Genomic DNA, 25,691 nt, shown 5'->3' on the forward strand with positions numbered 1-25,691 from the left:
TGGATCTACAAATATTAGATTCTGCAACCTTTCCAGTGTCCCTTGTTCATTCCCTATGTCCTCATTTTCTTCCTTACTTAACTGAGATTCTTATTTCATTATCACTTCTTTCTTCACACTTTCAACTCTGTTGACTTTCTTTCTCTTTATAATCACTTGGCAAAATCCCAAACTCGGTCAAATCCAGCTCCCACCCACTCTGACCACTAGATCAAAAACCAAACCAAACCAAAAAATATGTACATAACCCTGATGATTGATAATCACTTTAAATTTATGACCACCATCCTCACAGAGATCCTTATTATTGAGTAGCAAGGATAAAATATTGCCCTTTCTTTGCTTCCCATACCTGAAGAATGCTTTCTCCAGATATCCACATCACTTATTTCTTCAACTATTTCTCTGCTAATAGCACAATATCAGTGAAACCTAGCTTGATATTTGTACTTAAACTAGCACACACCAGTCTTGACAAGCATCCCATAACCCCGTTTTAGTTTTCCCCTAACCTTATTACTGTCAGATATGCTATGTATTCTACTTATTTGCCTAGCGTGACTCCTTTAACTACATCTGGAAGTGAGTTTGATGAGGTAAAGTTTTTCCCTAGAACGGTCTATAATATACCTATACTTTTGTTTGTACGATTGCCTATTATCAGAACAGTCTTAGCTTCCTAATATGAAGAGACGAATTCTCTTTCTCAAGCCATTTCAATTGTTCTGTGGGTCACTCAGTCTCAGAAAACTTCATGAACCATTTCACTTTCAAAAATACCATAAAATATTTAAAGTCTTTCATAAAAATATTATAGATGTCTGTTTGCCATATTCTAATGCAATCACTTTTTCATTTTATTTATTCTTTTCACTATAATAATCTATAATCCACAATACACAAGTAAACTCCCCTAATAAATAGGGGGTCATTTTGATGATGCTTTGCTACTGTTTGTATATTTTCAGCATTTTGTGATCTATACCATCACCAATTAATTTGCATGAATTCCAATTTGTATTATTCCAAATTTTCTATAATATTTTGCTTTACCAGTTGACCATAAGATGTTGTCTCTGAATATTTTACATACATTATATGTAAAAATACAAAATTATATAATATCTATTATTACTATTATATTATCATGGAGGAAAATGAGGTATCTGTCTGGGGAGGCATAGACGGCACTATGGGATGTGTAGAGGTAATGATACGAGCAGTACCAAACAACTGAAAAAGCACATAGTTTCTCCAAGGCAGTCATTCTCAGGGCTGGAGCCTCAGAGAGGGAAAAGATTCTAAGAAAGGCCACATTTAACCAGGCTGTATCATGGGCAGTTCACAGGAAGTTACCACAGAGTCAAACACAAAATAAATGGCAACAGAAAAGCCCTTAAGTTAAAGGGTAGGAGAGGCAGAAGAACAAAAAGACTGGAAAATAAAGCCAGAAATTGTAAACTAAGTGTTGAATGAAGTGTAGATTCAAATTTAGAGTAAAAAGAGATTGTGTAAGGAAAAAAAGGTTTAGGATGGATTTGGGACACATTTGATATTCATCAACTGTATTACTCTTTCCAGTGGTGGACAGCCAGATCCGATTAGATGATAGAATGATGTCTTTATTGTATTAGAATCATACTGGGTACATGCTGTTTTTGGAAGATAATCATTAATGAATGTATGAGCACTACCACATGCCCAGAACTAGAGAATGCACTAAGTCTTTGATAAAGAAGTATAATGACAGCATCTTTCTTCATAAGAAGCTTATAATCTAGTTAGAAAGAAAAGGCGGCCGGGCGCGGTGGCTCAAGCCTGCAATCCCAGCACTTTGGGAGGCCGAGGCAGGTGGATCACGAGGTCGAGAGATCGAGACCATCCTGGTCAACATGATGAAACCCCGTCTCTACTAAAAGTGCAAAAAATTAGCTGGGCATGGTGGCACGTGCCTGTAATCCCAGCTACTCAGGAGGCTGAGACAGGAGAATTGCCTGAGCCCAGGAGGCGGAGGTTGCGGTGAGCCGAGATCGCGCCATTGCACTCCAGCCTGGGTAACAAGGGTGAAACTCCGTCTTAAAAAAAAAAAAAAGAAAGAAAAAGAAAAGGCACGTTTTATACAGGACATAATCAGCAAACTGGCTAGGATATAACGTAACACATTGCATGACAGGAAATTAGCTAAACTGATTATCATAGTTGGCAGAATCCAAGTTATAGGGCATTCAGAAACTCCCTTGAGTAGAGATAGAAAAGATGGTTCTGATAATAAGGTTGGTTCTCCTCTCTAAAGAAGGATCACCAAGCTAAGGGAGAAACAGAAAAATCTTCACCATGTAGATTATGTTTGATATTCCAGTTGCTGCATGAGAAATGACTGGGTGGGATTGAGAGCAGGACTTCTAGGCAACATTTATTATTGGAAACCATTGATTGAGTCATTGTTTGGAAAATGTATTCAAGACAATGAAGGGTCACCAGAAACAGGGTCTAGCATGGTGGAATGGCAGGAGCTAGAATAGCAGGTAAGAAATCATGTGAATAGATTGAACTGTGGGCAGGATCCTGAATATCAGTTCAACGTTGTTGTCATGCTGCAGCTGACTGTTTCATGTGTGATGAAAGAGAAAAAGAAGTCCCAAATAGGACTGGTCAAATATTATTTAATGCTGGAACATGTGGCCCGAATGTACTTCCAGGATTGACTCTCTACGATTTGGTGATGATGTAAGGTCGAGTTGTAAGTTGGATTCAATTTTTAAAAAAGAAAAAATATAGATAGGCAAAAATGGACACTGACTGTGAAAGGCAGATAAAAGATCAAAGGTAAAGACTGTTGTGGGCTAGAGTTATAGGGAAATCTCTGTGAGGAAACATGGCTTGACATTAGCCTACAGGGATGAGTGGAAGCATAAAGGCTACAAGAGTAGGGCACAGAAAAAATAAAGCCTCTTAGATGGATAGCAGGGTATAAGCATTTTCAAATAAAACATGGATGAATATTAAAACCAGTGTGGCCACAAAATGCTGAGAAGGCCTGGCTGGTGAACAACAAAGGTAGCCAGATTGCTGATTCATTTTCAGACAGATCTAGTTTGGACCTCACTCCACTTCCGTTCTTATCAGTCTGGCTAGGTTAGCCCTGTGCTCAGGCAGGTGCATAAAAGCTCCTAAAGTAAACCCATATACAGTCATTAGGAAAATGAACCAGGTCCCCGGGGAAGCATTGTGATATACAGTGTCTGAGCTTCCCCAATATCCTTATGTAATAAGGTGCCTTATAAATGTTATTAGCTGCAGGTTTTATGGCAAATTTTATGCCATTTTGATTATGATGCCGCTGGATGACAGCTAGTTTACGTTGCTTAAACATCCTCCGTATCTAATGTCGAAACGAAACTAATTAGCTATAACCATGAAAATGGCTGTGTCATGTGAAAAGGAAACTATGTAGAGTAAATTTCTTTACCCCAGGATGGAGACTGTTATACAATGATTACCTTCAATTTTAAAACATTTACACAAGCTAAAAGTCACAGAAAGGAAATTAAAAAATGAGAATGTATAACTGTTGTTTTCTAAATACATTGTTATTTGTAGCAGGCATTCATGGCCCAAATTCTTTAATGGTTTATGGCCCAATGAATCACTTTCTCTTGGTCACCAATTCCATGTGGTTGTGTGTTTATTAATGTTTCCTGATGGATCATCAGTCCATATTTCTTTAGAACATCCTCGACAACATATTCAGAACATTATTTAAGACTCATTATTCACTGAAATAAAACATGCAAAAGCACAAGTTGGGTAGTGGGGATATTTTATTAGCGTGTGCTGTATTCTAAGTCTCTCATCAACATAAAACACTATAAAGAGTCTATAAATCTAATTAAGGGCATTAGAACAAGAAAAAAGTCACTGACTATTTAGTAAGGATAGGCAAGCCTTATGCAGAAGCAAATTTTTCGTTGCAGTCATAAATGGCAATTGAAAAACCTTCATTACTTTTTAACACTTGAATACCGATTTGTCAGATGGTGTTTATCATTAAACAAGCATAAGCAACAGAACCAGGTAAAGGCTACTACTTCTTTTGTTGTAGTGACTACATTTGTATCTAGGAAAAGATAACTTGAAAAGATCAAAGGCAGTAATTAAAAACCTTTTCTTATGCTATTTAAAAGGCCTTTCTTCAAAAAATATTTTTCCTTTTATTCATTGACAAGGAAATTGACCATACAGGCCTCCAATGATATGGGGATGGAAGTGGGTAGGTGGGTGGGGTGGGAAAAAGAGAATTTCTCTGGTTGTGAGAAATCCGGTAAAGTTAAGGGCCCAGACTTATATATACATATATATATATATGTATATACAGGGTCTCACTATGTTCCCCAGGCTGGAACTCATACTTCCATGCTCAAGCCATCCTCCCATTTCAGCCTTTGGAATAGCTCAGACTCTAAGGCATGCACCATTGTACCCATCACAAGTTTAATTTTGTAAAAATCAGAGGGACCAAATTCCTAGGCTATGGCCTGGATATGACCCACAGACATACTTCACCTTACCAACTTGTTAATATTTTAAGCCAACATTTGAAAATTAGGAGATTTTACATAAAATGTTTGTTTTCTGGCTGTTTGTGAAAATCTGGCAATGCTGAGCCTGCATTCTGCTATGGCAATGGACAGCTGCCCCTAGAGATGGGTCTGGGCTCTCCAGCCAGCTGCCATCTCTGCCTCGCTCTAGTCATCCTCAATCTGACTTTACACATGGTTTTATGAGCTCCCTCATCCTGAAGGGGCTCCTGCTTCAGGAAATGAGAGACTCTTTGACCTACATTTGATAACTGAGAAGAAACATTCAGATAAATCTTCCCTGAACAGAGAATATTGTTTACTAGTGACCCTGTGACTCCTCATACAGGGAGAAGTAGTTGAAAATTTCTTTCCAAAGAGAAAATAAGAACAGTGGAATTCCATTCTGCCATTGAGGTCATCAGGCCTTATTGGAGTCTTTGTCAGTAACAAAAGCAGGTACCTAAACTTTAGAAAACTAATGAGTAGATGCAATCATCAAACAGCTATCTATTGTGCCTAAGTCCCTGGGCCACAATGACCTTTTCACAGGGTGATTAAAATGGAAGTTACCTAATTAGTTTAATTTTAGGGCTGCTTGCCCTTAAAATGTCCTACCTCTCACAACTTTCTGGGGTCTGGCATTCCACAGAGAGTGATGTATCCCGTGAGATAATTATTCCTCATGCTGAAAATGAACTCCATTCCAAGAGCAAGGGAGTTTATCTGATGCTGTCTGGTGGGTCTCTTTTGAAGAGAGAAAGAGTGAGTTTAGGAAGCCTCAGGGAGGAAAAAAGTGGGAATTAATGAGGAGGAAAAAGAAGCATTGAGAGAAAACTATGGGGTATCCACTACAGTGAGCCAGATTTGCCCCCTCTAGCCACCTAATTCTGTATGGCCTTGAGCATTTTAGTTAGTATCAGACACCACTATATCCCCAGCCACTGGGGATTGTGTTTAGGTTGCTCCAGGGCTTACCAGAGAGTAACTGGGCTTGTAGAAGTCATTTACGTTTCCTTTTTTCACAGACCAAATGAACCAGAGGAATCCTATACACCTTTGCATTTGGTTTTGTCACTGCCAGCCATTGACACAAGTGTCTTGTACAGTACACTTGTATGTTAAAAAAAAAAATCAAACTGTATCTCAATACTACAATACTAGGTCTTCCTGATTCCGATTATTTATTGGAGCATCCTGATTAGCCTTTGACAAAAAAAAAAAAAAAAAAAATTAAAAAATTCAAGTGAGAAAATCATTGAATGCCATTTTTTATCCAGATAAGGAGGGGATAAGAAGTTAAGTGAATCAACTTACTGCTTTATCTACCTTAGCACATGGCTACCTAATGTGATTATTTATCTCTCAAACTGAGCAGTTCAGTTGTCTTCGAATTATATACACATAGCTTGATGCTCTTTGATTCATTTCTAGGAAAGATGCCATAATAAGCAGTTCAGCAAGTTCAAAAATGACTAAAGCAAAGCCTCAGCCCTCAAGAAACTGACCCTACTGTGTTGAGATAAAATCCACATGCAAATTTCTGTAACATTCAGCAAAATATATCAAGAGCCATGTAGCTGGTCCAGATATAAAACTAATATTTTTAAAGGAGGGCAGAGCATACCACAATGCCTGGCACATAATAAACCATCAGAAAATGTGTGTCGAACAAGTGAATGAATAATGGACATAAAGCTATTTCCAGCTGGTTTCATCAAGTAATGCATTACAGACTGGCTAAAGTCTGTGCTGTCCATGGAGGCTAAAATTTTCATAGATGAAGATAGGGTAGATAAGAAGACATTCTGGAGGCAACGACATGAGGGAAAGTGTGCGAAATATTTGGGGAGAATGAGTAGGTAAATTTGGTCCATTAAAAATATTTAATGGAATAGTAGACCTCTGAGTGGGGAGGTTAAGTTGGAGACAATTTGTGGATATAAAAGTTGCAGTATTTTAAACAAAGACAAGCTTGAGAACACTGACAAGATCAAGCTCTGTATGAAATCTGTATTAAATGATTTGTGCAGCAGCATACCAGACATCTAAATATGTTTTTCTCCCTGTATTTCTCCTTTTCATGACATCTCCCTGCTGAAACTCAAAAAAATAACACTGTACGTATAGCAATAATCAACTAGAAAAGATATATGACTAGAATATACTCTCTGTACCCTTTATTTTTCCCTCTCCATTGTTATGTTTTATTTTAAAAATTGGTTAATTTAATTTTTAAGATTGTTGTAACTTACTTCTTCAATGTCCAGGCTATTTTCAGTGCAGATAATCAAACTGGACAATGATTGCCAGGTAGCCACAATAAATTGAATATTTAAAATACTTACAGTTTTTGACTGATTATTTTATTGTCAAGTAAACATTTACACAAAATGATTATTGATTGTTGAAATAACAATTTCCCAAGATGTATTTTAAGTCTTTTTCCCCTGACTTGGTGATTTTGCTGTTTTATAAAAAGTAATTAAAAATAAACCTTCAAAAAGTTAACAACTTAAATCTTACTTTTGAAACAAAGTGAAAAACCTACTCATAGAGGAACAAGTGTAGAGGTAGACATGCAAGACAGGCAATTTTGAATTTTATGTACCACTTCTTATCATCTTTTGTTAACATTCCCAATTACAATAGAAAAATTTAAGAATGCATTCACAAAAACACCCAGAAGTTAGCTTGGTAAGCTATTCCCAAACTCTCTGGTGAGATGTCCCTTAAGTTGTGATAATTGGCACCACTCTGTTGTTTTATGGAGATGGGCTGTCTGTCCCTGGTTGCAGTCTTGTCAGTGAAATGTTTAATAGTTTTCTCTTGCTAGAACAGGCCCCAGTGAGAAATGATACTCCTGTACCACTTTAGAAAATAAACAGACTTCTCTAGAAACAGACTTCTCTAGAGTTCTGACCAACTGCCTCCTATTTCAGCAAAACAAACAAAACACCTTATGTATAACTTGTACAATCTTATGAATGAACCAATTACAAGTCTACTACCTACTTTTGGCAAAAGAATAAAAACCTTATAAAAACATGTGCCTCATGAAATTCTTCCAGTATCAGAATATATCGCTATAGCCTGTGCTACTATTTTTTTCTTTCTTTATAAATTTATTTTTATTATTTTTAATTTTATTATTTTTTATTTCATTTAACAGTTCTTTTGCAGATAAAATGGGTACACTTTCCAACAAGGGATTTAATGAACAGAATGTAGAAATACATATACTTGTCTTTCTTTGCATTGTCTTAAATAGTTTCCCCTATGTTTAATTATTTGAAGTGAAAGTTCGGCGTTAAATAAGCATTAGAATTAACTCAATGAGAAACACAATTTCTCCAAAAGGAGACCAAGAATCCCGATTGCAATATATCCATTAAAATGTCCCCACAAACTGTTCCAATCTAAATTATCTCAGGCTGCTGTGTCTTTCCAGCCTTATTGATTTGAAAAATAACAAACAAGTTTAAATGACATTTACAGCTCTTAATTGGTGTCATTAGCAGTTCTTATTATTCTGCAGGACAAGCACTAACCCTTTATTGAGAATTCAGTGATGCAGGTCTGCTTGGGACTCATCAGCCTTAAAGACAAGTAATAAAACAGCTGAGTGACTGACTTAGAGCCCTATTCATCAACAAAGGCCACAGGCAGCTGGGCCTTATTTTCCCTTGATTTGTTTTATGCAGTTATTTAGACCTTGGAACTCCAAAAGGAAAAAGGCACAGCAATGGAAGGAACTTGATTTCTCATGCTCTTTGGTCTCAGTGATTTTAGGGGCATATTTTAGGGTTATATCTGAGTCTCCAGTCTTTGTTTGCCCCTTAATGGTTTCAACTAGACACAAGGGACAAAGGGTGGGTGATGATGGGAACTTCCTTGTTCTTCCTGATTTGAAGTTGTCTTTGACATCGACTAGGTTCTACTGAGGAGCAAATGGCTTACAAAGAAGTTTTATCTTTCAACAGGGCTCAGGCTCTTACCCTTGGGCTTTCCAGGTTCAATTACTCCCTGACTATGGAATGATGTTTGCCTTTTTTGGCTCCTTGAAGCCAGAACTGGCTTTCAGCTGGGCCATTAGCTGATTCCTACTAGAAAAGACTAAACTTTCTTAGGGTCCTCTTGATTCTCAGTCTGGTGAAGGAACAGGAGATACCTATATGTTTTTTTTTCAGGGCAGGTCATCTCCTCAGGCTTTGAGAGCTCACTGACCTCCCTGTGCAATGATCTATGGCTCCCACACTCTTTTTCTTGTTATTGCCTTTTGATTTAATTTGGGCTTGCCATTTATTCGGAGTTATTGATGTTCTACTTGGGTAGCTATGATGAATGTTTTTTTTTTTTTATTTTTCATATTAACTGCAAGGTGATTGCTTCTTGATATCCAGGTAGCTGTTTCTTGCTATGTTAAACACACACACACATACACACACACACAAACACACACACACACACACACACACACACACACACAGAGAGAGAGAGAGAGAGAGAGAGAGAGAGAGAGAGAGAGAAGGGTAACAAAAAATATTCATCTTTCAATCTTGTAACCCTGTCTCCATGGCATTGACTGAATAATTGAATGTAAATAGTTGTGCATAAAAATCTAAAAGTCTATGAATCTGATTCCTTGTAAGTTGCACAATTCATATGTGAGCATGTATCTCTTTTAATTTCCTAATTTATTTGCTGTGGAAATCTCAGCTAAGAAACAGTATCTGGTTTTCATCCATAGCCTGCTTTTTACCTAGTTGCATAAGCTGGACTGTATAAAGCAGAAACTAGGTCAAGTAGCACATGCTGAGCAAGTGGCTCCATTAAAACCCAGCCCCTGCTCCTCTATGTCCCTCTTCAATGTCCTTTTTTACCATTAGACCCCTGCACAATATGGTTACTCAGCCTTGCTCTCAAGCTTCATTGTGGTAGCTCATAATCTGTTCAGAATGACACATTCAAATTAATAATCCAGAAAGTTAAGAAAAAAACATACTACATGATCTATCCAGTTTATATTATATGAGACTGAGAAAGAAATGTATATATTGAGAAATCAAGGACGATTTGATTAGCAGGTTCACCAAGTCATTCAAATACTGAAATATATATATATATATATATATATGTTTCTGATGAGTAATTTATATCCATTTCCTTGCAAAGATGACAATCTGATGTAAATTTCTGCCCAGCAGTGAGGTGTTTACATTCCATAAGGAAAGGGTGGATGTCTTTTTTTCATTTTCATTTTCCTGCCAAAACGAAGCTTAGAGTTATGTGTGTTGCATGCTGGAGCCAATGTTATGACTTGTCTATGTAAAACAGGGTATAGGTGACAAATGCAAGCTGTTGTGGGCTTCCTACTGTGAATCTGTGAGCACCCGAGATTCTGCACTCCTATTCTGGCACTTAAGCTACATAAAGCAGCACTCCTAAATTAGGAGGGCATGGTGACCAAGGGTGGATCTTTGCTGATCTCATGTGCAAAGGTCAGTATGAGTTAGAAGACAATCTTAGTCAGTAAATAAAAATTCCAAATCTCCAAATATGGTCCTTCTGATCTTTCCTTCACTAATGCCATCAGGGTAGGATGGGTCTTACCTACTTCTGCATAGCACTGTACTGCAGCCAGCTGTTGACAGTCATCTCCAGAGAGCCAGTAAGCAGGACTGGTTCTAAGCCATCCAAACAGGAACAGCAAAAGGATAAGAAGGTGGGTTTTTGCATCAGAATGTAACTCTGTTCTTAGTCCTCAATGATATTTTTTATACATTTGCTGTTCAGTTGACTACCCCACTTTTCTCTGCTTAATTTACTGTAGTTGATTTTTATGTATTTCTTCAGACCAGCTCCATAATATTTATGTACCATTTATGCAGATGAAAACAGACACATGTAAGGTCATATGAAGGGAGAAGTGTCTTGGTTGCTCCAATATATTGCCAGCAATTCTGCACTTTCTCAAAGCTGTCTACCCAGAAATTGTTAGACCTTCTTAAGGATTATTTTTACATCACTATAACTTCTATTTGCTGAGCATTTGCTGTGACCAGGAGCTGTGCAAATGACTTACATACACAATTTCATATAACCTTCACTGAAAGAGGTGAGTGTTGCAACTCTTAATTAAGAGATTAGAAAACTGAAGACACAAAGATTATCCACTTTGCCCATTGTGATGCCATTGGTAAGTAACAGAGGCCAGATTTTACAGCTCATGCTCAAATTCAAAGCCTATGTTTTTCATGATGATTCTATTGGGCCTCAGCTAATTAGAAACATGTGAATGCTTGAGTGTAGAGGCAAGATGGTGGCACTCTGCAGATTCTCACAGGGAGCCTAACCCAAAATGACTGTGGGCAACTAACTTAGTTTAACTAGTCTTAAGTGTTAATGTTCAGAGGAACTCTGTGTGCCTATCAGCTCAGAGCTCAAGTGCATCCTCTCAAATGGAGGTAGTGGTAAGCTGATGGTAAGCATTTATTTTTAATCACCTGCTGTAAACTCTGAAACTTGGAGGGGATGCACACAGTGAATATCAGCCTCCCACTTTATCATGTTGAGCGGGCAACCAACTCTAGAGGAACACTTCTTACATCAACACATAAAAAAGAGGTTAGATACAAAGGTGAGAGGAATCCAGAGTTGATGATGAAAGCAGGACCATAAAGAGTTCGGGGAAGTGGTTCTGAACTCTAGATATCCAGTAGGGTTATCTGGAAAGTTTTGTTGTTGTTGTTGTTGTTGTTGTTGTTGTTAATTCCAATGACAGAGCACCATCCCAATTCAATAGAATCAGACTTTCTGGGGGAATTGGGCATGGGTAGCTATACTTTTGATGCAGAGAGGTCTAAGGACTACTGATCTGGTGAATAGCTCTTTCAAGACAGGAAGGGCAAGGTCTTTGGGAGGTGGAGGACTGTAGAAAAATCTTACTATTAGAATCTTCTCTTAATTTCTCATTATATCCCAAAACATAAGTGAGTACACACACACACACACGTGTGCAAACACACACATCATTTGCAATGTCTTCTTTCTCCTATTTCCCCTTTTTATTATCAAAAAATATACTAGAATAATTTCAAACAAATTCATTCATTCTAATTGTAAATGGCAGATGATTTGATGTCTTTCCAGAAATATTAATTTGTAGGAAAGATGATGTTCATATGTTGAAATTTCAGGCATCCAAAAATACAGGATTTTTAAAACTATTTCTTGAAATGTACAAATCACATTGCATGGACATTAATATATGAGTAACCCATGCGAATTAATTAATTGACTACAAAAAGGCTTACTTGGAAGTGAAGATGATGAGTTAAGTTTAAGATATTTCAAATTCAAGGTTCCTATGGGAGATTAAAATGAAGATTGTGTGGGTTGATCAATCTTAAGAGAGAACTCAGGTTTGATGAACATAGCATTTCAAACTATGAGTTTCTAATCTGATGAATTAATGGTAAAATATCTGTTCTACCTGATACAACTTTTGGAAAATAAATACCAGTATCTCAGTGATGGACCTTTCTTATTTTTGTATCATCTTGCAGTGAAACTGTGTAATCAACCAGACTAACATACTACATACCTGAACACCAATAATTATATACAGCAAAGACCATAAACACCATCTGGTACCAAAGGAGATTCATATATCTAGATCTACGTGGCATTTCCACATTCTTAGTTGATAGCTTTTGCAAAGGGAGAATTCTTATTGAGGTCCCTCCCTGTGTATTTCATTACAATGGTTGTGAGGCTTTGACTGCCAGGTTCTTCAGGTCTTCAGACATTCGCAAACCTACTTAGCTGTTACAAGAACTAATTTAGAAGCCCTAAAGGGCCAAAGTGAAGATTTTTTTCTGATGGTAAAGTGTACTTCAAATGGCTCAATAGGGGATGTCAACTCAGCAACATTTATTTCAGTGAGCCAGTGTTACTCTGAGAATGGTACTAAATCCCTTCTTAAACAGGTCTTGATCTTTTGGATTGCTATGAAAAGCCAAAGATGAGCAATAGAAGGCTGTAAGTTTTTTTGTTTGTTTGTTTGTTTCATTTATTATACTTTAAGTTCTGGGATACATGTGCAGAACATGCAGGTTTGTTACATAGGTATACACGTGTCATGGTGGTTTGCTGCATCTACTGAACAGTCATCTACATTAGGTATTTCTTCTAATACAATCATTCCCCTAGTCCCCACCCCTACACAGACCCCGGTGTGTGATGTTACCCTCCCTGTGTCCATATGTTTTCTTTGTTAATGCTCACTTATAGCTGAGAACACTCAGTGTTTGATTTTCGTTCCTGTGTTAGTTTGCTTAGAGTGATGGTTTCCAGCTTCATCCATGTCCCTGAAAAGGACATGAACATCCTTTATATGGTTACACAGTACTCCATGGTGTATATGTGCCACATTTTCTTTAACCAGGCTATCATTGATGCGCACTTGGGTTGGTTCTAATTCTTTGCTATTGTGAACACTGCTGTAACAAACATACTTGTGCATGTGTCTTTATAATAGAATGATTTATAATCTTTTGGGTATATACCCAGTAGGGGGATTGCTGGGTCAAATGATATTTCTGCTGGGTCAAATGGTATTTCTTGAGGAATCACCACACTGTCTTCCACAATGGTTGAACTAATTTACACGCCACCAACAGTGTAAAAGTGTTCCTGTTTCTTCACATCCTCTTCAGCATCTGTCTACTGACTTTTTAATGATCACCATTCTACCTGGCGTGAGATGGTTATCTCATTGTGGTTCTGATTTGCATTTCTCTAATGACCAGTGATGATGAACTTTTTAAAAATACGTTTGTTGGCTGCATAAATATCTTCTTTTGAGAAGTGTCTGTTCATATACTTTGCCCACTTTTTGATGGAGTTATTTATTTTTTTCTTGTGAATTTGTTTAAGTTCCTTGTAGATTGTGTATACTAGCCCTTTGTCAGCTAGATAGATTGCAAAAATTTTCTCACATTCTTTAGGTTTCCTGTTCACTCTGATGATAATTTCTTTAACTGTGCAGAAGCTCTTTAGTTTAATTAGATGTCATTTGTCAACTTTAGCTTTTGTTGCCATTGCTTTTGGTGTTTCAGTTATCAAGTTTTTGCCCATGTCTTCAATGATATTGCCTAGGTTTTCTTTTAGGATTTTTATGGTTTTAGGTCTTACATTTAAGTCTTTAATCCATCTTGATTTACTTTTTTATAAGCTGCAAGGAAAGGGTCCAGTTGCAGCTTTCTGCATATGGCTAGCCAGTTTTCCCAACACCATTTTCTAACTAGGGAATCATTTCCCCATTGCATGTTTTTGTCAGGTTTGTCAAAGATCAGATGGTTGTAGATGTGTGGAGTTATTTCTGAAGCCTCTGTTCTGTTCCACTGTTCTATATTTCTGTTTTGGTGCCAGTACCATGCTGTTTGGGTTACTGCAGGCTTGTAGTATAGTTTGAAGTCAGGTAGCCTGATGCCTCCAGCTTTGTTCTTTTTGCCTAGGATTGTCTTGGCTATAAGGGATCTCTTTTGGTGCCATAGGAAATTTAAAGTAGTTTCTTCTAATTCTGTGAAGAAAGTCAATGGCAGCTTGATGGGAATAGCATTGAATCTATAAATTAGTTTGGGCAGTATGGCCATTTTCATGATATTGATTCTTTCTATCCATGAGCATGGAATATTTTTCCATTTGTTTGAGTCCACTCTTACTTCATTGAACGGTGGTTTGTAGTTCTCCTTGAAGAGGTTCTTCACATCCCTTGCAAGTTGCATTCCTAGATATTTTATTCTCTTTGTAGCAATTGCGAATGGGAGTTCACTCATGATTTGGATCTCTGCTTGTCTGTTATTGGTATATAAAAATGCCTGTGATTTTTGCACATTAATTTTGTATTCTGATATTTTCTGAAGTTACTTATTAGCCTAAGGAGATTTTGGATTGAGACAATAGGGTTTTCTAAATATACAATCATGACATCTGCAAGCAGAGACAATTTGACTTATTCTCTTCTTATTCGAATACCCTTTATTTCTTCCTCTTGCCTGATTGCCCTGGCCAGAACTTCCAATACTGTATTGAATAGGAGTGGTGAGGGAGGGCATCCTTGTCTTGTGCTGGTTTTCAAAGGAAATGCTTCCAGCTTTTGCCCATTCAGTATGCTATTGGCTGTTGGTTTGTCATAAATAGTTCTTATTATTTTGAGATGCATTTCATCAATTCCTAGTTCATTGAGAGTTTTTAGCATGAAAGGGTGTTGAATTTTATCAAAAGCCTTTTTTGCATCTGTTGAGATAATCATGTGGTTTTTGTCATTGGTTCTATTTGATGGATTATGTTTATTGATTTGCATATGTTAAACCAGCCTTGCATCCCAGTGATGGAGCCAACTTAATTTTGGTGGATAAGCTTTTTGATGTGCTGCTGGATTCTGTTTGCCAGTATTTTATTGAAAATTTTTGCACTGATATTCATCAGGGATATTGGCCTGATTTTTGTTGTTGTTGTTGTGCCTCTGCCAGGTGTTGGTATCATGATGATACTAACCTCATAAAAAAGGAAATATTCCCTTTCTTCTATTGTTTGGAATAGTTTCAAAAGAAATGGTACCAATTCCTCTTTGTACCTCTGGTAGATTTTGACTGTGAATCTGTCTGGTACTGGGCTTTTTTTTTTTTTTTTTTTTTTTTTTTTGGTTGGTAGGCTATTAATTACTGCCTCAATTACAGAACTTGTCATTGGTCTATTCAGAAATTCAACTTCTTCCTGGTTTAGTATTGGAGGATGTATGTGTCCAGGAATTTATCCTTTTCTTTTAGATTTTCTGGTTTATTTGCATAGAGGTGTTTATAGTATTATCTGATGGTAGTTTGTATTTCTCTGGGATCAGTGGTGCTATCTCCTTTATAATTTTTTATTGTGTCTATTTGATTCTTCTATTTTTTATTCTTTATTAGTCTGGCTAGCAGTTTATCTATGTAGTCAATCTTTTCAAAAAGCCAGCTCCTAGAGTCATTTATTTTTTTAAGTGATTTTTCATGTCTCTATCTCCTTCAGTTCTGCTCTGATCTTAGTTATTTCTTGTCTTCTGTTAGCTTTTGAATTTGTTTGCTCTTGCTTCTCTAGTTCTTCTAATTATGATATTAAGGTGTTGATTTTAGCTCTTTGCTCCTTTCTCCTATGGGCATTTAGTGCTATAAATTTCCCTCTAAACACTGCTTTAGCTGTGTCTCAGAGATTCTTATACATTGTGTCTTTGTTCTCATTGCTTTCAAAGAACTTACATATTTCTGCCTTAATTTCATTATTTACCCAGTAGGCATTCGAGATCAGATTGTTCAGTTTCTATGTAGTTGTGCAGTTTTGAGTGAGTTTCTTAATCCTGAGTTCTAATTTGATTGCATTGTGGTCTGAGGGACTGTTATGATTTCCATTCTTCTGCATTTGCTGAGGAGTGTTTTACTTCCAATTATGTGGTCAGTTTTAGAATAAGTGAGATGTTCTGTTGAGAAGAATGTATATTCTGTTGATTTGGGGTGGAGAGTTCTGTAGATGTCTATTAGGTCTGCTTGGTCCAGAGCTGAGTTCAAGTCCTGAATACCCTTGTTAATCTTCTGTCTCACTGATCTGTCAAATATTGACAGTGGGGTGTTAAAGTCTCCCACTATTATTGTGTGCAAGTCTAAGTCTTTTCATAGGTCTCTAAGAACTTGCTTTATGAATCTGGGTGTTACTGTATTGGGTGCATATATATTTAGGGTAGTTAGCTCTTTTGGTTGCATTAATCCCTTTACCATTATATAATGTCCTTCTTTGTCTTTTTGATGTTTGTCGGCTTAAAGTCTGGTTTATCAGAGACTAGGATTGCAACCCCTGTTTTTTGTTTGTTTGTTTGTTTGTTTGTTTTTGCTTTCCATTTGTTTGGTAAATATTCCTCCATCCCTTTACTGTCATGTGTGTCTTTGCATGTGAGATGGGTCTCCTGAATATAGCACAACACTGGGTCTTAACTCTTCATCCAATTTGCCAGTCTATGTCTTTTAATTGGGGCATTAGCTCATTTACATTTAAGATTAATTATGTTATATGTCAATTTGGTACTGTCATTATGATGCCAGCTAGTATTTTGCCTGTTAGTTGATGCAGTTTCTTCAGTGTTGACTGTTGATGGTCTTTATAATTTCGTATGATTTTGCAGTGGCTGGTACTGTTTTTTCCTTTCCATATTTACTGCTTCCTTCAGGAGCTCTTGCAAGGCAGGCCTGGTTGTGACAAAATCTCTCAGCATTTGCTTGTCTGTAAAGGATTTTATTTCTCTTTCACTTATAAAGCTTAGTTTGACTGGATATGAAATTCAGGGTTGAAATTATTTTCTCTAAGAATTTTGAATATTGGCCCCCACTCTCTTCTGACTTGTAGGGTTTCTGCAGAGATATCTGCTGTTAGTCTGATGGGTTCCCTTTTATGGCTAACCCTACCTTTCTCTCTGGCCACCCTTAACATTTTTTGTCATTTCATCCTTGGTGAATCTGACTATTATACATCTTGGGGTTGCTCTTCTCAAGGAGTATCTTTGTGTTGTTCTTTGTGTTTCCTGTATTTGAATGTTGGCCTCTTTTGCTGAAGTATTTCATGTTGGTTGAGGAAGTTCTGCTAGATATTACACTGAAGAGTGTTTCCCAACTTGATTCCATTCTCCCCATTATTTTCAGGTACACCAATCAAATGTAGGTTTGTTCTTTTCACATAGTCCCATATTTCTTGGATGCTTTGTTCATTTCTTTTCATTCTTTTTTCTCTACTTTTGTCTTCATGCTTTATTTCATTAAATTGATCTTCAATTTCTGATGTCCTTTCTTCTGCTTGATTGATTTGGCTATTGATACTTGTGTATGATTCCCGAAGTTCTCATGCTGTGTTTTTCAGCTCTATCAGATCATTTATGTTCTTCTCTAGGCTAGTCATTCTAGACAGCAATTCCTCAAACCTTTCTTCAAGGTTTTTAGCTTTCTTGCATGGGGTTAGAACATGCTTCTTTAGCTTGAAGGAGTTTGTTATTATTCACCTTCTGAAGCCTAGTTCTATCAGTTCATCAAACTCATTCTCCATCCAGTTTTGTTCCCTTGCTGTCAAGGAGTTGTGATCCTTTGGAGGAGAAGAGGCATTCTGTTTTTTGAAATTTTCAGACTTTTTGCCCTGGTTTTTCTTCATCTTTGTGGATTTATCTACCTTTGATGTTGCTGAGCTTTGGTTGGGGTTTCTGTATGGATGTCCTCTTCATTGATGTTGATGCTAACAAAACCTTCTGTTTGTTAGTTTTCCTTCTGACAGGCCCCTCTGCTGCAGGTGTGATGGAGTTTGACAGAGGTCCATTCCAGTCCCTGTTTTTTTTTTTTGTTTTTTTTTGGTATCACCAGTGGAGGCTGCAGAACAGTAAAACTTGCTGCTGCTCCTTCCTCTGGAAGCTTTGTTTCAGTGGGGCACCCACCAGATGCCAGCCAGAGCTCTCCTGTATGAGGTGTCCTAGACCTCTGCTTGGAGGTGTCTCCTTGTCAGGAGGCACAGGGATCAGGGACTCACATTAGGTGGCAGTCTGTCCCTTAGCAGACCTCAAGCTCTCTGCTGGGAGATCTGCTGCTGTCTTCAGAGCTGGCGGGCTCTGTGGTGGGCTCTGCCCAGTTCTAATTACTAGTGGTTTTGTTTATTTCATGAGGATAAAACTGCCTACTCAAGCCTCAGTAATGGTGGATACCCCTCTCCCTACCAAACTCAAGCTTCACAGTTCGACTTCAGACTGCTGTGCTGGCAGTGAGAATTTCAAACCAGTGGATCTTAGCTTGCTAGGCTCCATGGGGGTGGGATCCACTGAGTCTGACCACTTGGACTCCTGGCTTCACCTCCATTTCTAGGGGAGTGAATGGTTCTGCCTCATTAGTATTCCAGGAGCTAGTAGGATATGAAAAAAAAAAACTTCTGCAGCTAGCTCTGTGTATCTGTATATGCATCTATGGCTGCCCAGTTTTGTGCTTGAAATCCAGGGCCCTGGTGGTGTAGGCACCTGAGGGAATCTCCAGGTCTGTGGGTTGCAAAGACCATGGGAAAAGCATATTATCTGGGCTGGAATGCAATGCTCCTCACAGTACAGTCTTTCCAGGCTTCCGATGGCTAGGGGAGGCACTTCCCCGACTCCTTGTGCTTCCCAGGTGAGCAAACATCCCACCGTGCTTTGGCTTACCCTTCATGGGCTGTGCCCACTGTTTAACCAGTCCCAATGAGATGAGTCGGGTACCTCAGTTGGAAATGCAGAATTCACCCACCTTCTGCATTGATCTCACTGGGAGTTGCAGATCGGAGCTGTTACTATTCAGCCATTTTGCCAGCCACTGGCTGTAACTCTTTATTGCTTAATGCAAACATACATAGGAAGTAGACAACAGACTTATCCCCACTTGTGCAGCAAAAAATGTATGAAATCTATTATCAACAGAACATTGAAGGGAAAAGTGGACATTTATGACATTTAGACACTATGACATTTGAGCCTTATTATTCTACAGGTAGTACCCTCTTTTAAATGCTATGTCTTCAGAACAAACACATGGGAAGAGTGAAAGAAAGACAACCAGGAAAAGCAATATTTAAATATTTGATGTTTTTGTTTGTTTATAAAAGTCCTAACCTCAAAAGAAAGATGTCATTTACACCAATGTCATTTCAATTAGTGATTTAGAAGAAAGTACAGTGAACTAGGATTTATAAAAATCTGGGTTTTAGACCTGGCTTCCTCATGGACTGACTTTTTGACCTTGGACTATTTACTTAATATCTCAAGACTTTGGTTTTCTCATCATAAAATGAGGGAATCAGACTAAATGATGTCTAATATTCCTTTCAGCATTAACATTCTGCAAATTTATTCTTTGAAGATAGGAAACCTGAAATGAGCATTTTGTTTAAAGTGTGACTGGTTTTACAATCAGATTTATTGTCTATGACCTATTCAGAATCCAGTATCTACCTGAGGGATTCTCAACTCTGGCTTCAGATGGCACAGCATTTTGAACTTTAGCACTGAGAGACTTAAGCAGGTTTCTATCCTCACTTTTTCTTTAACAAATTAGGGAACCATGCATCAGTGAAAGGATATGGCTGGTTACGTTTACATAGGTAGTAGCCTGAGCTGGACATATACTGGAATATTTTAATTGAAAATCAGCACTTTATACAAAATATATTTTTATTTAAAATGAATGTGTGTGCATGTGTGTGTATATATATATAATATGTGGTTATATATATAATATATAATATATTATTATATATTATATAATATAATATATAATATTATATTATATATTATATATATAACCACATACAAAACCTGAAACCTAATTCTTGTATTCACCTGCATTTTAAGGAAAAGTGTCAAAGTTAAGTGAAGTGATGGTTGAAAGTTAGAAGTGTCACAATGGCCAGGTCTAATAGTTGCATAGACAAAATTTACAATTGGTAAATTAGGAACTAATCCAATTATTTCATGTTGTTGTTAAAGTTCATATGAATTAATTATACTATTTTACTCTATCAGTTTTACAAGTCTTTCCAAGTAAAATCCATGAAGGTAGGGCTACTGCTTCTCTCTTTTATTATTTGCCCTTCACCTGAATTAAGGCTAGACAGCCAAGGATTGAAGATAGGGATCCGTTCTGGCACAAATTACCCTTGCAAACTTGAGAAGATCACTTCATGTCTCAATATTTTCTCCAGATAAGGAAAACAAGGAAATTGGAATATAATGTCCACTTTAGCTCTGAAATTTCAAGATTCCAACACATGGATGAGGTAGATGGATAGATTAGATAGATAGATAGATAGATTTTTAAAAATTAAACTAGATATTACCAAAAAGTCAAAGAATCAAGGAACTCAAGCTTTCAGTTTACGAGATATTTTCCTCCATTTTTCTTCCCTGATACGCAGTAGGAACTGGTGAAATTAGAAAACTTCAAGTTATAAATATTTAAACTGCTTTTTTACAACATGAAGCTTAGATGCAAAGGCGTTAAGCACTTTAAGAAATAGATTGAAAAGAAATGTCATTATCTTGATTTTCTGAATTGATTTGCTTAATAACAATACTTAGCATTTATATAGTGTTCTGTATTTTCAAATTGCTTTATAATCATTAATCAGTTAATTCATGCAACCTCTCTGTGAGGTCAAGATTATTATCCCAATTTTACAGACAAAGAAATTGAGATGTGGAGAAATTAAGTGACTTGCCCAAGGTCATTGAGGAAATGAGTGACAAGCTCTGGTTTAAAACTATTAGACTGAGTCTACACTGGCTGAATGAATTTTAGAATTGGCACGACTAACTGAATAAGTAAAGAAGAAATAACCATATTCTCCAAAATAGATAAAAACTTGATATAAAGATGGTCACTAGCCTTGAATTATCTAAATGCTGTGTTTCCAGAGTTATTTTACACTTCACATATAGAAATAAACTATAAATCTATTTGTAAAAAAAAAATTTAATTTGTGATGTGTTCTCATTAACTGTGACACTTTACCCCAAGCTTGCTGACCTATCTGTGCTCTGCAAAGCTTTTTCTTTAATATCTGTTTGAGCAGTCTTCAAAACAGTACTGTGATGTGTTCCATTCTAATATTTTTTCCCTTCCTTCCATGCCAATTCAGGGGAGGAAAGTGGTGAACATCTGGATTAAAACAGTATTTTCAACTTCAAGACTGGTGCCTTCAGTACATACCACTAAGCTTAATAAGTTGAGAGCTAAACATGGGGTACTTGTGGACATAAATATGAAATAACAGACCCTGGGGACTACTAAAGGGGAGAGGGAGAGAGGTAAGGGCTTAAAAACTACCTTTCAGGTACTATGCTCACTACCTGGATAATGGGTTCATTTGTACTCCAAATCTCAGGATTGCATAATATACCTTTCTAACAAATCTCCACATGTACTTTATGTTTCTAAAATAAAAGCTGAAAGAAAAAAAGAAGAACTATTTTGGTAGACCAAATACATTTTCACTTGGTCATTAAGAGTGAATCACATTCTGATAAAAACTAGTATTAAGGCAGAAAGAATAGCTGAGTGAGAAAAAAAGGTGGTGAGGCCTAAACAGTCTGGAGGTTAGATATTTTCAATATAGAAATCAGGCTGTATGGGAAGGATGGTGCAAAAGTGAAGGAGATAAAATATAATACAGACGGGCAAGGTGGTTGGTGCACACCTGTTGTTCTAGCTACTTGAGAGGCTGAGTTGGGAGGACCCCTTAACGCCAGGAGTTCAATGCCAGCCTGCGAAACAGTGAGACGTGTGTGTGTGTGTGTGTGTGTGTGTGTGTGTGTGTGTAAACATCCACACATGAATAGGCTTATTAAGCATGTTATCACTTGATTCATGGCAATATTGGAGACTTTCAGGTAGGAGAGTGCAAAGCCATTCACCAGTTTATTGATTCCTCTCCGTTACTGCTATTGTTATTTCCTCCCCACTGTCTGTAATATTTTATTGTGAAACAAGTCTTGAAAGAGAGATACTTGAAAGCATCTAGGCTTTGCCATGTTTGAAGCAGCTCTGGAACCTGGGACAAGTTGCTTTTATTTTGTGGACCCAATTCCCTTGTTAAACTAGGTGGAGTGGAGGCAAGAAAAATTGAAGCCAGTGTAACCTGAGCACCATGTAGTAGATATTGTGCTACATCTTGTTCACTTATCTCCTCATTCGATGCCAGATAACATTGGAAGGTAATATTTATTAGCAGATGAGGAAACAAATATTTAGAAATGTTAAATAATGTTCTCAAAGAGGTGGCAGAGCTGATTTTTGAGCTCAGGTCTAAACAGTCTTTAAAACCTTAGTTCGGGCCAGGTGCGGTGGATCACGCCTGTAATCCCAGTACTTTGGGAGGCCCAGGTGGGCCGATCACGAGGTCAGGAGATTGAGACCATCCTGGCCAACATGGTGAAACCCCATCTCTACTAAAAATACAAAAAAATTAGCTGGGCATGGTGTTGCACACCTGTAGTCCAGCTTCTTGGGAGGCTGAGGCAGAATTGTTTGAACCCAGGAGGCAGAGATTGCAATGAGCCGAGATTGTGCCTCTGCACTACAGCCTGGGAGACAGTGCAAGACTGTCTCAAAAACAAACAAAAAAACCCCAAAACCTTAGTTGAAGCATATTTACCTGACATCCACCTATTTTAGAATAACAGAAGATTAAGATAAATTTAAGATTAAAGAAAATTAACTGAATAATTCAGTAAATCATTGGTCCTTAAATGCCTTGTACATTATAATCACCAGGGAATTTTTAAAAACTACTATGCCTGACTCCTACTATCACTCTCTGATTTAATTGGCAAGGGATGTCATCCCTTGAAATTAGGATTTTCTAAAACTCTCATGTGACTGGAAACCAATGACATAAGCATATGATACTAAACTCATCTGAGACATGCAGCAGCAAACCGTACTCAATATGAGAAATGAAAAAGTCCCATTCTGGTTGAGAGTTTTTTTAAAAAAATCTTTAATACATGTAATATTATCTATTGGCTGACTGCTATGATGATGATAAGATATATTGAATTCTTAAAAAAAAATGGAAACTATTTCACCTGGTTCATGATAGTCTCATTTTCTTCCTCTGATCCTATTTTCTTTCTTTCTGTGCCTGTCCTATTTCATTCTACCTCTGCCTCTCTATATCTCTTTCTTCATGACATGGAGATCGAATTAGAGTCATCTTAAGCTCTGATAATTTTGAAAATCATCACCAGCAATAGTAATCATTCTCAATATCCCCTCAAGCCCCGCTCATGGGCAGGGAAAAGCAAACACTTTGAATTTAGACACACTTAGGCTGTAATTTTAATTCCACCAATTACATAATTGTGTGATCATGAACAAATTGATTAACCTCACTCAACCTCAACCTCCCTACATGTAAACTGAGAATAAAGACATTTAACTAATGGAAAAATTTTGGAAACTAAATAAGAGAAATCATATAATTCTGTAATTCCAAACCTGGTTTGCACTAGCCTTCTTAGTTCATTCTGTGTTTTTTCACTAGATAAGCTGTTCAAGGCCTTAACTTTCTCCTTCCGTGACACTGTCTTTTCCACATACTTTGGCATTAACGTTTTTTCATGCCCTATTGTCTCATTTCAAACTTACCCTATTGTCTACTATTGTCTCTGTTACTTTTTTTTTTTTAATTTTATATGTTTACATTTTATGTGTTTCTTATTCAGCTACCTTGACTCCGCAAAGTTGGTTAGTTTTTTAAGGATAGGAGGATGTCATTTTTAAAAATTTACTCCTCTAGCCCCCTCCCATCACATCCCTTTCCTCATTCTTTATATCTGCTCCTGGGCATCATACAAAACTCAACACCTTATAGGATCTACATCTACCTAGGGAAATACATGAGAAACATAGTTCATAGTCGTATTTTGTAAAAAGCAACAAGATTCTCATTACTGGCATCATTTCTCCTTTTGATCTCAAGGACAAGAATTTAAGACAACAAGAGTTTTGGAAGATGCTGTGAGTCTGTAGGAAAGTAAGAAAAGTCCATAGAATCTTTTATTTATTTATTTATTTATTTATTTATTTATTTATTTATTCGTCTATGACTGTGCTCAAACAGGACATCAATATTCCAATGTTGAACACAGCTTCTTCTTGATGTTATAGGACAATGATACTGGGTGCAAATCCTCCTCATGTTCCTACAGCAAACCCTACAGCAAAAAACCTCATGCCTTAAACCATCAGATTTGCTCCCCGCATCTTAGCACAAAACTTCAAATGTTGGTTGAATTTAGAATTCTTTTAAATCCAGCTACAGTGCATAACTGGAAGGAGGCAGTGAATTTCAACAACTGACATATACTGTTGTCTAGGGAAATTTACCCATCTTTCATTTCAAATTTTCTAGGTAACGTCTTCATTCAAAATTCTTTATTTGAAATTTATGGCTAAAATAAATTGAGGTTTTCCAGTTTCTGTCCCTATATAATGAATATTTGTATTGCATAATGCATTTTCATATAATTTTCTTTCTGGACACTAGAATCTGGAATGTTCTTACTCTTCTTTCTATTTATTCAAATCCTGCTCAGCCTTTAAAAACCATTTCAAATATTCCTGTGAAGACAATTAAAACTCCAGCAGTTCTCACTGATCTCCTCCTTTAGTCTGTTATAGTGAGAATGTGCCACACCACAATTGAACAATTAATTATTATATGATGTTTTTGTGTCCTGTCAACTCCTATTTTCTACACTACGTATGTTTCAGTTTCATGTGTCAGCATTGATTGGAAGATTCTGAATGGCAAGGAACTTGTTTTCTCAACATGCATTCTCTGTAATTATCTATTTATAGAAGGTACTCACAACATTTATGCTTATTTGTTGATCTTCAATGACTTTGGTTTTGGGGAGGAGAGGAATGGAAATAATTTCAAGAAAGAGAAGTTGGCCCACAGAACAAAGGGCAAATTTAATTAAATCTGGATTATTTACATACACATTTACTTTATGAATTCTCCAAGGCATTTAAAAAGCTTATCCTGGTCCTCTCTCCCTTGCTTTTTTCTAAGTCCCCTTCCTCTGTTGTTACTTAGTACGTGCTTTGGGAATGCAAATTATTTCTTTGACATTAGACCAAAGCGAAACATAATTAGAGAGACAGATCAAAGGTGCATCCTTTAGTACATCTCAAGGCCAAATATGAATGATTTCTGAATGATGTGCTATTTTACCAAATTGTGTCACACAGATAATCAAAAATTACGCTGCCACATTTAATCTTCCATTAACCCCCACATCTTGAGAAGGATAGTGTTAAGTCTGTCCAAAATAATATTGATCTCCTTTAACTCATTGCAAGTGGACTCTGGGTTGGCAGATTAAGACTTGATCTGAAAGCTAAAGAGCATAGAGATACTTTAAAAGACAAAAACAGGAATAAAAAGTGAAAAGCAATAAAAAACAAACCACTGACTAGAATCAGCTCTCAGGATGCCTTCAGAATCTCTTTGGATTGGCAAGAG

This window comes from Saimiri boliviensis, chromosome 13, assembly GCF_048565385.1.
Source record: "Saimiri boliviensis isolate mSaiBol1 chromosome 13, mSaiBol1.pri, whole genome shotgun sequence".
Lineage (NCBI taxonomy): Eukaryota > Metazoa > Chordata > Mammalia > Primates > Cebidae > Saimiri > Saimiri boliviensis.